The sequence below is a fragment of the Sesamum indicum genome, linkage group LG6 (assembly GCF_026168435.1).
Source record: "Sesamum indicum cultivar Baizhima isolate 11 linkage group LG6, ASM2616843v1, whole genome shotgun sequence".
Taxonomy (NCBI): Eukaryota; Viridiplantae; Streptophyta; class Magnoliopsida; order Lamiales; family Pedaliaceae; genus Sesamum; species Sesamum indicum.
Genome location: NC_142662.1, coordinates 12,233,622 through 12,248,420, shown reverse-complemented (window position 1 = coordinate 12,248,420; position 14,799 = coordinate 12,233,622). Strand labels below are relative to the sequence as shown.

At 35.7% G+C, this 14,799-nt stretch overlaps 1 pseudogene across 1 annotated transcript; it reads left to right on the top strand.

Moving 5' to 3' along the window:
* The first annotated feature begins 987 nt into the window (after positions 1-987).
* LOC105179757 (dnaJ homolog subfamily C GRV2-like) lies at positions 988-13,367 on the top strand (annotated as a pseudogene). The gene is made up of 15 exons (XR_016065862.1): positions 988-1,006; positions 1,812-1,962; positions 2,426-2,459; positions 3,398-3,538; positions 4,570-4,957; positions 5,103-5,609; positions 6,312-6,832; positions 7,857-8,151; positions 9,174-9,590; positions 9,667-10,012; positions 10,083-10,426; positions 10,537-10,900; positions 12,383-12,482; positions 12,818-12,932; positions 13,150-13,367. The product of XR_016065862.1 is annotated as a dnaJ homolog subfamily C GRV2-like (transcript).
* The last annotated feature ends 1,432 nt before the right edge of the window (positions 13,368-14,799 follow it).

The window sequence follows — 14,799 nt, the reverse complement described above, 5'->3', positions numbered from 1 at the left end:
TGTTATTCACGTAAAACGGTGGCCGGAGCTATGAGTATGCAAAGCACTTTAGGTAAAACGTCTTTTGGTTGAGTACCGGGTGCCTTCACCACAAGTGTTGTCATTCGCGTCAAAAGGCCAGAATGCGACGTTTTTTGGTTGAGTAACCGGGTGCCTTCACCACAAGTGTTGTCATTCGCGTCAAAAGACCGGAAAACGGCCTAAAGAACACAAGTCGCGGGCAAAAACAAAGGAAAAAAAAGAAAATAAAAGCCGTGACTAAAGCAAAAGGGGAAGAAAAAAGAAAAAAAATTCATTAGTGGCCAAAGAAAAGAAAGAAAAGCGAAATCCGTCCCGACTAGGTAGATGTAAGGAGATAAAAGGGTATTGTGTTAGCATCGAGGATGATAACATTTTGAAACCCATAGATTTTGTGGAAACTTGATTGTCCTCCTCTATACCTTGGCAAAACGAAGTGTTGTGATGTGATTGGCCTCTTACCCTCGTTATGATAAGTTAGCATTTGCATAATGTATTGCGGCGTTTGTGTTTTGAGATTATGTGCACATAGTATTTCATTCTGTTGGAGGCAATAACTTTAAAGACATAGCGGCAATCCTTTCTTTTCTTTATTGATTTATTAAAATATTGTCACATTTCTTGGTGCTGAAAATTTTTGTGTGTAAAATCCTCTACTTTGGCATGCCTTCTCGTATGTGACTACTATTTTTGGTTGGGAGGAGGAGGAGATAGATTCTGGCCTTGTATTTATTGTAACAATATTTAAGTTCTTTATTATTATAGTTTTCTTTAATCTTATGAATTATTCCCTTTAGATTTCCATCCCAGCAGGGTGAGGGTGCAAGTTCAGTATATAGCAGTAGTGCATCTTACATGACCGCCCCTTAAAAGGAAAATGTATATGCTTGCATGTAAGAGTTAAAGAAGTCTACCATGCTGCATATAGACAAGTATTATAAATTTTTCACTTCTAATCTTTACTGGCCCATGAATGCGGTTTATCCAGGTATGTGAGGTTGGGAATCATTGTTAACTAATAATTGAAGATAAAATCAGATTTCTTTTTTGTGTTCCATCTTTCTGTTAAACTCTTTAATGAAGTTCATCAAATATCTTTCAGTTACATTTGCTACACTTGGTGAGAACACCAGATGATGTCCCAGGATGTGCTTCTTAGTGCCGGTGTTCTGTGGTGCAGGTGACTATTTATATGCTATCATATCATGTTTATCATTTGTCCCCTACACTCTTATGCAGAACCCATTCATTAGTTCATTGGTTGTGCGAGCTATTCTTTTGAGGGGCTAGGTGTGTTAGTGCTCTCCTGCATTTATCTTTTTATGCTCTTGAAGTGTTGAAGGAGTAAAATTCAATTCCATACTCGACAATAGATATTGGGTGGTATTAAGTTATGAGCTTGCAGTAAGGTATTCTAAATGAAAAAAAGATTACATCATGAGAAGAATATATGGAACATAAGTACTGTAAAAATCTTTTAGGTACCTTTGAGGACTTAGCATTTTGCTAGGGATTTTCTTATCTATTTGTTGTTCTGCATCTTTAGTGATTTAATCTTTGGTTGCATTGTAAGTCACTCTCTTAAATCAATGTTTTTCTTGACTACTGGTGCAAAAAGCTCGAGAATTTGTTGTCACTTCCAAAGAGCTTATCATTCGGGGTTCAGTCTTGATAAGTCACTTGTACTGGCTTAATTCCTATCGATATTTATGTTGATCTATCTAGAGAAGTTATTTAATATCAATATCTGAAATTAAAGTGCTTATTCTGTTTATTCGATCTTATTGTTTTAGGAAATTATTGTGGAGATGCTGCTGATATGGCTAATACTGAATCGTCGAGTGTTGCAAGAGAAGCTGCAATACATAGTGCAGCTATTAGGTGTCCTCCAACGGTGTCTCGCTTCCAGTTATCATATGATGTTGCAGTCTCGTTATGTTCTAGGTTTGTTTTCTTTTCTTATGTATGATCCTCTTCTGGTATCACGCAGAAATGGTCTCTTGGAAATTTAGTATTTTACCGGCATTCCTTTTCTTGTTATGCCCTATGGTAAGATAATAATTGTTATTTAAAATTGAAATATATGCAAATAATTGCTTCAGTTATGTAATATATGACTTTTGATCACAATTGGAATGTGTTGCGCTGTAGAATGATGCATGTTAGTTGAAGCTAAATGAAGGTAATTTGGTGGATATCTCTTAAGTCATAAAGTATCAGAGCATTTTAGAGGATGCTTGATGGTTTTGATTTTTTGAGTGCAATAATGGCAATATACTAAAATTGTCTACAGCAGTAGACATACTGTCCCCATATTCTTTTACTATTCCTTTCTCGAATTATGATATGCCTGTTGCTATGTAAATTGTTGAACTTATGTACATGAGCATGCAATTGCAATCTCTAGGATTTTGGCATCTAACTATTTGGACAATGCTCTGGTCCGTTGTTGTGGGATGGGATGTTTGATGCTACATTTAGGATATTCTACACAGTTTGGTCTTATGTAGACGTTATTGGTGATATTCATTCTTTTTAGTCAGTTTGGGAAAGATCGAAAGTGATGAGCTCCTGCTCAAGTATTGTTTCATTTGGTAATTTACTGAGTTGTGAAGCTATGTGAGTACATGTATCATGAATGATTATGCTACTCAAGATTGATTTATGATCAGCTACCCCCAAAACCCTTCTATTGTATTTGGTCTCTGAAATATGCAACTTGTTAATAGATCTAGATCTGAAACTTTGAAATAATTAAGCAGGCTGTTCAATTTGAGAATTGGAGTTCATTGGGTTTAGGCCTTGTCACTTGAATTGGTATTCCTTTGTCTATACCTGTATCATCCAGAATGGTACCTTGATGCCAATCAGGATCACCATGAACTCTGTGCTTCCTGTTTCCATCATGTCTGCTGACTTGTATTGAACTACTCTAGCTCTTTGCGGATCTTGGGGATCTTCAATAGCACTGAAGTGTTGTTTATATAACAAACTACTGCTGAACTGATGGAGTTGAATTAGTATCTAGTTTCTATAGAGACTAATTACTGGACTACAGACTATGATCATGATCATTCTGTTGCAATTTTTAGCGACAGAATATGAAATAAAGTAATTTCTACTGTGATAACGAAGAATTTTTTCGCTCTTATGATCATCTACATTTCTTAGGCTAAATATATTATAAATTAGTTACTGAACGAGGTTCTTTCTTATTTACTTTGTTAATTAAATAGGATATCTATGGTAGAGAAATTTCTGTTTTTCCTGCGCCAAAGGGACAAATAATGACATGGAAGGAGTCTTTACTTGATACACCTACCTATAGTTGGGTATGCTTGTTTTACAATGTCCCTAAGACGGGCGTGTTCTTTTTCAGGTAGGAGATGTGGCATTGTCCATATTGCACAGTATGGTAGCCGCTCATTCAGATATAGATGATGCTGGAGAGATTGTTACACCAACCCCCAGAGTAAAGAGGATCTTGTCAAGCTCACGTTGTCGTCCACATATTGCACAAGTAATATTTTTAAGTGCCTGTCCTATTGGTTGTGTGTGCTCTTGTCCCAATTTGGCCAACTGAAAAATCTACTCAGACTTATTAGAATAAAAAATTGCTAAAAACGCAGAAAGTTATGCTTATGATTGTATCTTTTGTTTATTTACCTGGAGAGCCTGAAAAATGTAAAGGTTGATATGTGGTTTCAAATAAGTTCCATCAACCTTTGTCCTCAAATGTTTGAGATTTTCAATCTGGCAGTTCTATGATTTGTATTTGCTTAGGGATAGTAAGTCGAGGATTATGTTGATGGATATGCGAGGGTGGGGTACAGCATTTCCGACTTCTGTTAAAAGAGTTCTAAATTTTGCTTGTACGTAGATCTGGTACAAGTTGGTTCAAAAGAATTATGAAGGGCTGTTCATTTTTTTCCCTTCCCTCAATCTTTACTCACTTCAACGAGCAGGCCATTCTTTCACGTACATAAAGCACTGGGCCCCTTTAAGTATTCCTTTGGTTATGAGCTTGGTTACATAAAAGATTGATGTGTGGCACGTAGAGTAAAATAGGATCAGAGCTTTATCCTACAATAAACCGGTTGCCATGCAAGCCATTTAAAATGGGAGTTAGTTGTCCGGTATTTGTGCTTATCATCACATGAGATGCACATTGGAGACTGATTGAGCAAACAACTGTAGAAGGGTCACTGGAACTATTGCACCTCCTTAAACTAAGATACAGTTTCCGTGTAATATGCACTTAGGATATCCACGTATACTAGTATCCTTAAACTCCTGGTGTTTTAAAGATGCAACTTTTCATATTCTCTTGTGCCTTTTCATGGTAATTATATTATAACACTTTCACTTTGGAAGTGGGGTGTTCCTTTCTTTGCCTTCCAGAGAGGTTTGAGATGTTTTCTTTTTTTTTCTTTTGTTTTTAAGCTGAACTAGGCAGTGGCTGGATGGTGGCTCCATCAATATGCATATTGTTTCTTAATTTCAGAGCTTTGGTTAATGAACCAAACTCTTTCCTCTATTTCTTATGTGCAGGGAATGCTTTCTGGTGAATCGACTATTGTTGATGCTGCCGCTGCTCTGCTGAAAGCTACAGTTACTAGGAACCCAAAAGCAATAATCCGATTCTACAGTACAGGCGCATTTTATTTTGCTCTGGCTTACCCTGGATCTAATCTTCTTTCAATTGCCCAACTCTTCTCAGTAACTCATGTTTATCAAGCTTTTCATGGTGGTGAGGACGCTGCAGTTTCCTCTTATCTACCTTTGACGAAACGAAGTGTTTTGGGCGGCCTCTTACCTGAGTCATTGCTTTATGTACTGGAACGTAGCGGCCCAGTTGCTTTTGCCGCAGCAATGGTTTCTGATTCTGACACTCCTGAGATTATTTGGACACACAAGATGCGAGCAGAAAATTTGATCCGTCAGGTAGCCCTGAATCTGCAACTGGAGTTTGCTACTTGTCTTTCACCCCAAGCATCTTTTGTTAACATTTAGTATTTACATTCTAAAACATGGTGGTAGTTGAGTCATCCTCAATGCAAATAAGTGCTGCATTTAACTCTCAGTTTTATTTGATTTGGTTCTTCAGCATCTTGGTGATTTCCCCAGAAATTGTCACAGCAATGTCATTCCTTATATGACTATGCTCCAATGCCACCAGTGACATATCCAGAGCTGAAAGATGAAATGTGGTGTCATCGTTATTATCTCGAAACTTATCTGATGAAATTAGATTTCCTAATTGGCCTATTGTTGAACATGTTGAGTTTTTGCAATCATTGCTAGTAATGTGGAGAGAAGAGTTAACTCGAAGGCCAATGGACCTTTCTGAAGAAGAAGCTTGCAAGGTACTAGAGATTTCCATTGATGAAGTATCCAGAGATGACGCCCCTGAAAAACCAAGTTTTGAGTCAGTTGAGGAGATACCTAATATATCAAAGCAGATTGAGTATATTGATGAGGAAAAGCTCAAGAGACAGTATAGGAAACTTGCAATGAAGTATCATCCAAACAAAAATCCTGAAGGGAGGGAGAATTTTCTGGCGGTGCAGAAAGCTTATGAGTGCTTGCAGGTATGCCTAATTCCTTGATCCTGTGTGAGGATCTGTCGTTACTCATAACAAACGGAGACTATATGATTAAGCTTGAGAAAAAAAAAAGATCATATAGACAAGGGATCTTATAAGCTGCCAGATCTTATTTCAAATGAATTAGTCGACTTGTTTAGACACCGTTTTCACAATTAAGCTGTTTATTTGACTGGTAGAAAATGCTCTAAAGGTATTTATGCTGTCAAGATGAGCCAAATGCTTTTTTACACATATAAATGGATATCAGTATTGGTTTTAAATATATCTTGGAACAAGGAAGGACACGGGACTATATATTTATTTAATTCTTAGATATGATACTACCTCATTTTAAGGTTTGGACCAAGAAATAAATTTAAATATATAAATTTAAGTGGCATTTGCGGAAGAGTGAAAATGTAAATCATAGGGCTTTCCTATGAGGTTTGGACTACTTACATATGTTTCCCTTTGGTTTTGTTGCCTCCATCTAATATTTCATTCTGCAATCAGTAAACTTCTTGGAATATGATCAGCAAAGTTGGACAAAATTCCTAAGTTGAACCCTACATATGAGGGTTTTTATGAGGCATGTCTTTGGCCGGAATGCAATCCTCTTTAATTGGTTGTATTTCTTCATATTTGAGTTCCATGTTTCATATTTTCTTTTTAGTGATGTACTGCTTTCTTATTCCTCTTCCTTAGGTGACCATGCAAGGATTGCAAGGTCCCCAGACTTGGAGGTTGTTGCTTCTCTTATTGATGCCATTCAAATATGCTGGATATCCTATGCTCCTAAGTGCCATTACAGTGGACAAGGATGATAACAATTTTCTTTCCTCTGATCGAGCACATATTCTAGTTGCATCCTCGGAGCTTGTTTGGTTGATGTAAATTCATCATCTGCCTTTAATTGTGAGAGATGGTGGAATACCTCTTCTTGCAACCCTCCTTTCCCGTTGCATGTGTGTGGTGCAGCCAACAACTCCTGCCATTGAACCCTCCGCTACTATTGTTGCTAGCATAATGCGAACCTTTTCAGTTTTGAGTCAGTTTGAAAGTGCGAGAATGGAGATGCTCGAATTTTCAGGATTAGTTGATGACATTGTTCATTGCACTGAACTTGAGCTTGTTCCTGCTGCTATTGATGCTGCCCTGCAGACCATTGCTCACCTTTCTATCTCCTCTGAAATTCAAAATTCCCTTCTGAAGGCTGGTGTGCTGTGGTAAGATAGATCATTATATTGTTATGATTATGCTTTCATCAGTTTTCTAGCATGAGATTCTAGTTTCTGGAAGTTTGCAGAACACTACTGTTTCTGTTATGGATTTCTTGACCGTCCTTTTATATTTATCGCTTAACCTGGCTCCAAGTGACATATTAATCAGTGACTTAGCTTCTATTCGTTCATTACTTTTCACTCTTTTGCCCATATAATTCTTCGCAGCTCATATATGGATGTTAAATAATGAAATTACCCATGTTGGTCTATTGATAATGCTCTTTGTGCTCATGTGGATGACTTTGTTGCTGGCATTTTCTCGGTGTCTGTCTGAGCTTGTATAGAAAATTTATTTGCTTGTGAAGGTGGTCATATTTTTATTTTATTAAATTGAACAAAATGTTGGAACTCTAGTGTTGAAGATGCTTTGTGGTGACTATTCTTTGAATGGCAGTAATGTACTTTTTCTACGTGAAGTGTGAAAACTTAAGCTTTATGAACAATATGAATTTTGAAGCCACTGCATCAGCTGGTACATGACTGTTACATCTTCCAAAAACCACTCCGATGTTTCTCAAAAAACTGCCGTACCTTGATGTTATTGTTTTCTCTTGTGGTCTGTTACTTGAATCAAGGTCCATTTACAAACTTGAGGGTTCATAGAGTAATGTTTATTTGTTTGGTACCTTTTGTTGAGTCAATTTGCTTGCGAAGAGAGTCGAACTTTTATTTTAAAATTGAACAAAATCTTGGAACTATTGTGTTGAAGGTACTTTATGGTGACTATTCTTTGAAAGACAAAATTTCTTTATTCTACGGCACAGTGGAAGTTTTATGGTTTATGAACATTGTGAACTTGAAGGCCTCTGCATCAGCTGCTATGTGCCTGTTATATCTTAAAAACCACTCCACTGTTGCAAACTGCTTTATCGTGATGTTATGGTCTTTCTCAGGTGGATTATTTTGTTTGAATTCAGGTCCATTTCAGAAACTTGTGGTTCTATAGAGTCACTTTTTGTTTGTTCAGGTACCTTATACCATTGTTGCTCCAATATGATTCGACGGCGGAGGAATCAGATAAGAGAGATGCACATGGTGTTGGAACTAGCGTTCAAATAGCAAAAAACATACATGCTGTAAAAGCATCTCATGCCTTGTCAAGGCTTAGTGGTTTGGTTAACGAGGCGATCCCGACACCCTATAATCAGGCTGCAGCTGATGCCCTTAGAGCTTTACTAACCCCTAAACTTGCAAGCATGCTGAAAAATAAATTTGCAAAAGACCTCCTATTCACATTAAACTCAAACTTGGAGTCCCCTGAGGTAAATGCTGCAGATTTTGCATTTTGACAAAGAAAAAACATATTGGGTGCTACTTGAGCATTGCCTCATATCTGCATATTTTCTTTGAATGTTGTGAAACTCAGAGCACTATAACAGGGCAGGCTTCTTAACATACCTTTTCTGATATGTAGGCAATACTTGCTTCTTGTTCTTTTGTAAATACTTTGTTGGTTCTATTAGAAGTAGATAACTGAGGGAAAAAAGAGAGGAAAGCAATATGTTCTACATGTTTGTGTTATTAAAAGGTTTCAAATTGGCTTTAACTACTTGGTATGTAGTTGTCATGAAGATTCTATAACTGATTCAAGTTTCTTTTTTTTTTTCTTTTCCCGATTTACTTTTTTACTAGCAAATTCGGGTATGGTGGTGGCATGGATGTTTTCTGGATGTTCTGCATTTAAATCTAGAGAACTTAATTTTCCTCTGAACTGTCTTTTGCACTGGACATAGTATTTAATTCAAAGAATCTCTTTCAGGTCAACTATTGGTTCTTTAAGGGAAGAGGTTATTTGTTTGCATCTTATAGAGTATCTTCTTCCGTATATCTATCTTGTCAGATCAAAGAAATTTGGTGTTGGGCCTTAAAATCTATGCACTTCCTATCTATGACTAGTTGTGAAGTTTCCGTACATTTCTTATGTTTGATATGCAAACCTATTTGCACATTTTCCTCCTCCCCACCCCATAAAAAAAAAACAAAAACACAAAAAAAGAAGCTTTAGCACCAGAAGTTCTTTTCACGAGCCTGAAGGTTTTATTTTTTGCATAATGATTAACAAAAGGGTATCTGTTATGTGCAAGCTATAATTCTAATCTATATATAGGTTGTCTTTCTGTGGGGTGTGGGTGTTACTTTCCATAACTATCTAGATTGAAAATGTTTTAAACACATATACTGTAGTTCCAAGTGATGGCCATTTGTAGTGCTCTATGCCATAGTTGATGACCTTGTGGGACTATCAGATATCATGACATAGTTTCACTTGATCTTTCATTTACAGATAATCTGGAATTCCTCCACTCGAGTAGAACTTTTGAAATTTGTGGAAGAGCAGCGTGCAAGCCTTAGTCATCATGGTTCATATGACCTTAAAGATTCGCATTCCTTTGTTTATGAAGCATTATCTAAGGAGCTCTATATTGGCAACGTATACTTGAGAGTCTATAATGATCAACCAGATTTTGAAATTACTAAGCCTGAGGACTTTTGTCTTGCCCTTGTTGATTTTATATCACATCTAGTCCATAATGCACCTGCTGCAAGCATGGATACTCATGTTAATAGTGATGTGACCACTGATGGATCTGCCGAGCAGCATTCTTCTGATGATTCTTCAGCATCACTTGATGGGAAAAGCTTGGAGAGGGAGGATTTGGAACTAGTTAAAAATCTTCAATACGGTCTGCTATCCCTTCAGGTAGAGTCTGGTGGTTTTTCGTCTGACACTTTTTTTGTCACCCTTGACACCTTTTCTGTAATTTCTGTAATTTCAGCTCTTGTTGACAAAGAATCTGAATTTAGCTTCAGTGGTCTCCACAAAGGAGAAGCTATTGCCCCTCTTTGAATGCTTTTCTCTTCCTGTTTCTTCATCAAGCAACATTCCTTAGCTATGTCTACTTGTTTTGTCACGGTTGACAACATATGCACCTTGTGTGGAAGCAATAGTCGCAGATAGCTCTGGTCTGCTTATTTTATTACAGTTGCTTCACTCATCTCCCAGCTGCCATGAAGGAGCTTTGCATTTTCTCTATGCCTTGGCAAGCACGCCGGAGCTAGCTTGGGCAGCTGTAAAGCATGGAGGGGTGGTTTTCATTCTTGAAGTTCTCTTGCCAATACAAGGTATGCTGATCTCATAGATAGCGTTTCTTAAGAATTCTATCTTGCCCTCTAAAATGGAAATTTTGTGTAGAAGAAATTCCGTTGCAGCAAAGAGCCGCAGCAGCTTCGCTATTAGGGAAGCTTGTTGGCCAGACTATGCATGGGCCTAGAGTGGCTATAACTCTGGCAAGATTTCTGCCTGATGGCCTTGTCTTGGTAATCAGGGATGGTCCTGGTGAAGCAGTTGTGACTGCTCTTGAACAAACAACAGAAACTCCTGAACTTGTCTGGACTCCAGCAATGGCTGCATCGTTGTCTGCACAAATAGCAACTATGGCTTCAGATCTGTACCGTGAACAGGTGAAAGGACATGTTGTTGATTGGGATGTACCTGAGCAGGCCTCTGGCCAACAGGAGATGAGAAATGAACCTCAGGTATAACTCCTGTGTGCTGTAGATGTACTCTTTTGTTTTTGATTGATTACATGGATGTTCTAAAGAACGCTAATTCTGTTTGATGACTTACATCATGTATTGCTGTCTAGGTTGGAGGGATCTATGTTAGGTTATTTCTGAAATATACCAAATTTCCAGAGATTTCTTGAAGGGCTGCTGGATCAGTACCTTACATCCGTTGCCGCCTCACAATATGATGGCCAAGCTGTTGACACTGAACTTCCTCTACTTCTTTCTGCTGGCCCGGTCTCTTTACTTAGGATGTACCCCGCTCTTGCAGATCATGTTGGATATCTTGGTTATGTGCCCAAACTTGTGACTGCAGTAGCCCATGGAGCAAGCAGAGAAACAATGGCTTCAGAAACCTATGTATCTGAGGATGGTTCATTGCATGCATTTGCAACAGAAGGGGCCTATTGTACCAAAGTACGCGACATACTGAGTGCCTCTGATGTAAGTCATGACTCCTTAATCTGTGTTGCATTTTATCTGATCTATTATTCTTGAGTGAGTTTTTCCTGAAATTTTTAGAACAACCAGTAGCTAAAACCCTTGAGTTCGTGTTTTTTGCATGAATTGGTCAACGGCTGGCAGCTTTATGTGGTTGGTTAGCATGACCCATCCCCTGCTTAATCATGGTTTTGCTTTCCATCAGATTTAGTTGCATCAAATCTTGTTACTTTTAACCTTTCTTTTTTAAAAAATTATAAGCAGTCAGTCTTTCAACAAAGATGACTTCCAGCCGTGGGATCTTCCATGTTTCCTTTAAAAGGACAAGGAAAAACAATATGCACACCAAAATGAAAAGCTCTAAAAGGATTAGTAGTTTACAAGTCCTTGTTAAAAGCTTTTCTTGAGGTATTGTGATTGTTCCGTGAGTTTTTTGATTAGCATGCGAGAATACTAAGTGAATAATGATTTATTTAGGCTTAAGAAAATTAAAGCTGCTGAGAAGATATCTTCGTTTCACATGTATCTTTGATCTGCTTTGCACTGTAGATGCAGGCTTATTAAGGAGTTCTTCCATACTCTCGCATAGGATGGGCAGGATAAGGTCAGCTAATAGTGGGGTTTAGTTTGGATCTAGGTAATAGAACTGCCACGATAAATAGATCATATGCTCTGAATTTGTGGGTTGATCGGGCATAGTGCATGAGTTTTAATACATTTAGTGGGTAATGTTGTGACACTGCAGATTATCAGGAAACATGGAGTGTAAATGAATTTTTGAAAAGCATGAATTGTTCTGAAATAATTTACATGCCAAATGTATGTGATACATGAATTAAGTATTGAAAAGCATATTTTTTTTTAGAACTAATTTGCACACCAAGTATATGTGAAACACAATTGACAGATATGATGGTTTTTAGAATTCAATGGATCTTTTAGTAATTTAATATTCAGAAAAAGATGTCATATTTTGTTGTAACGAATCTTCCAATAGACGTTATTGGTGATATTCCTTTTTTTCAGTCAGTTTGGGTAAGATTGAAAGTGATGAGCTCCTGCTCAAGTATAGTTTCATTTGGTAATTTATTGTGAAGCTCTGTGAGATTATATGTATCATGAATGATTATGCTACTCAAGATTGGTTTATGATCAGCTACCCTCAAAACCCTTCTATTGTATTTGGTCTCTGAAATATGCGCATGTTAATAGATCTAGATCTGAAACTTTGAAATAATTAGGCAGGCTATTCAATTTGAGAATTGGAGTTCAATGGGTTTAGGTCTTGAATTGGTATCCTTTTGTCTATACCTGTGTATCATCCACGAATGGTACTGTGATGCCAATCAGGATCACCATGAACTCTGTGCTTCCTGTCCCCATCATGTCTTAATTCATATGTACTTTTTGCTGACTTGTATTGAAGTACTCTAGCTCTTTGCGGATATTGGGGATCTGAATTAATACATTATTCAATTTCTATAGGCAGTTGCTCCTCATCTTGTAATAAAAATTGTTGGAGGTTTTCGCTGGTTTTACTCAATCCAGGCTTAGAACTCGGCTACATATTGCACAGTTGGTGAAGGTGAAGGATACATCAGCTAAACTTAAGCAATCTAGTGAACATAATATCAAGTTGAAGTTAGTGTCATTTTGTCTCTTTGCTTAACAGATCATCCGACAGTTGTGTTTTGTCATATTTCATCTATTCTGTCTATTTTAACAAATTTATGCATCATGATTGCCAAATTGTGGTGTCCTAGAAATCTTGCAATCTCTTGAAACTCAAACAATGCAAATATACTTTGTTTGTAGTTTTTTTGTTTAAAATTATGGGGCAATAAAATGATGTTTGAACTTTTTTTTGCACCAATCTCTGATCCGTGCTAGATGGTCTGATTTCCATACTGTTTCCTGCAGGCAACGAAGAAAATTACACCGCTAAACTTGCGAAAGACTTTCAGGCAGATTTGAAAGTCTGCTTAGAGGGAGACAACGAATACTCATGTTGTTCCCCAAGCCATCTTCCTTCTAGGTAATATATTCTATGGGATAGGATGCTATCCAAATGAGTTCAACTCTGGAATTTTCTTCTGTTTGTGGTTTCGGTAATGGCAAAACTATGGACAATATTTTATAGTTTGTGAAATTTGCATTGACTGGTGGACCATTTACGTAACCTCATACCACTTTCTCTGTGAAACTATATTGTTGGGCTGTGGCTTAGATTTTGAAACTACTATTCCCTGCAGCTACTCGGCTGGCGATGCTGATATAAGTGCACATAAGAGTCCGAAACAGTTAACTCGTCTTGTGAATCTAGGAGGTACACCAATTAAGGAATTTTAACGTTTGTGGTAAATATAATTTGAAAATGTCAAACATATAATACACCATCTTTTCATCAACAGGCTATTGTAAATTTGGTTTAGCATGAAATTGAAATGAGATTCACTATTTGCAGACTATACATAGTGTTTGTAACTTTGTAAAAGTACTCGCATTTGTGGTTTCTCATCCAACATAAGTTATGGTACCCGTCGCATGTGCAACTTCATCAAATTTGTCCTGTTACCCTCTAATTTATAGTTCTTTCTTTTTTTGTCTTCATCTTTCTTTTAAACTCTTCCAATGAAGTTTATAACATAATTTTCTTTCAGTTACATTTGCTACACTTAGTGAGAAGATCACGGTGATGTTTCCGGAAGTTTATTTGTAAAGCTCTTAAGAAAGATCATTTGTAAAAACTAAATTTATTTATTATAATTTTGGTCAAGTTTATTAAAAAAATAATATTAACTAGATTATATAATTTTATTTTAAAAAGTTACTTATTATTATTTGTTGTACATATCTATTAAATAATTTTATTATTTATGTATAATAATAATTTATTAAGATATTTTCAAAATAAATAATAATTAAATTAGAAAAAATAATAAGAAGAAGTAACTAAAAATCATTTTTATGTCTTTGTAGTTTATTGTTACTTTATTATTTATATTAATATTAATAATTTGAAAATGGGATAATTTTATATTGGATGTTTTGCTATTCAGGTAAGTCCTGCCATTAACTTTATTGTAGATTTTTTTTGTCCTTTTTGTTTTTTGTATAAATGTCTTGAACTCTAAAATAATATTTTGTTTGAATAACTACTAAAATTAAACATTATCTTCATAAATTAAAAAAATTATCTTTTTCACACTGTTAATATTAAATTTATAAATAGATGATTATAAAATATATAATTATATCCACAAATGTGAAATTTAAAATAATGCCTAGTTAACTACTAAACAAAAAATATAGCTTATGAAATTCTTTTGAAAACAAAGTATACCAACAACTGATTATTTAGGACTTTCATCGAGGTATTGATGAATATTATATGGATTTGTTTTAAAATTGATAGTATAGCCAAATTTGGAAGATTTTTCAAATATTTAGGAAAAAAAAAAAGTATAAAAACCCATCGGTGGGACTGCATACCTAACTTAATTTCTTTTTCTTTTTTCACTTTACGTACTTTAAAAAATAAAATTAATTATTTAGAATTAAGAATAATTTGTGTACAAAATTAAATTTAAAATTAAATGATAATAGGACTTTTAAAGTATCTACATACATTTTATAATTATATTTGTTGCATTATTTATGAATTGTCATTATAATCATTTCATATTATTAGATATATATTTATTCGCTTTATTAGGCAATAAAAAAGAAGAAGAAAATTGAATTTATTGTACAAAAAAATAAATAGTCCATGTTTTAGTATTGTGTTCATATATTTTTGTGTAATGCATACCTAACTTAATTTTTTTTTCTTTCATTTTATGTACTCTAAAAAATAAAATTAATTATTCAGAATTAAGAATAATTTGTGTACAAAAATAAAC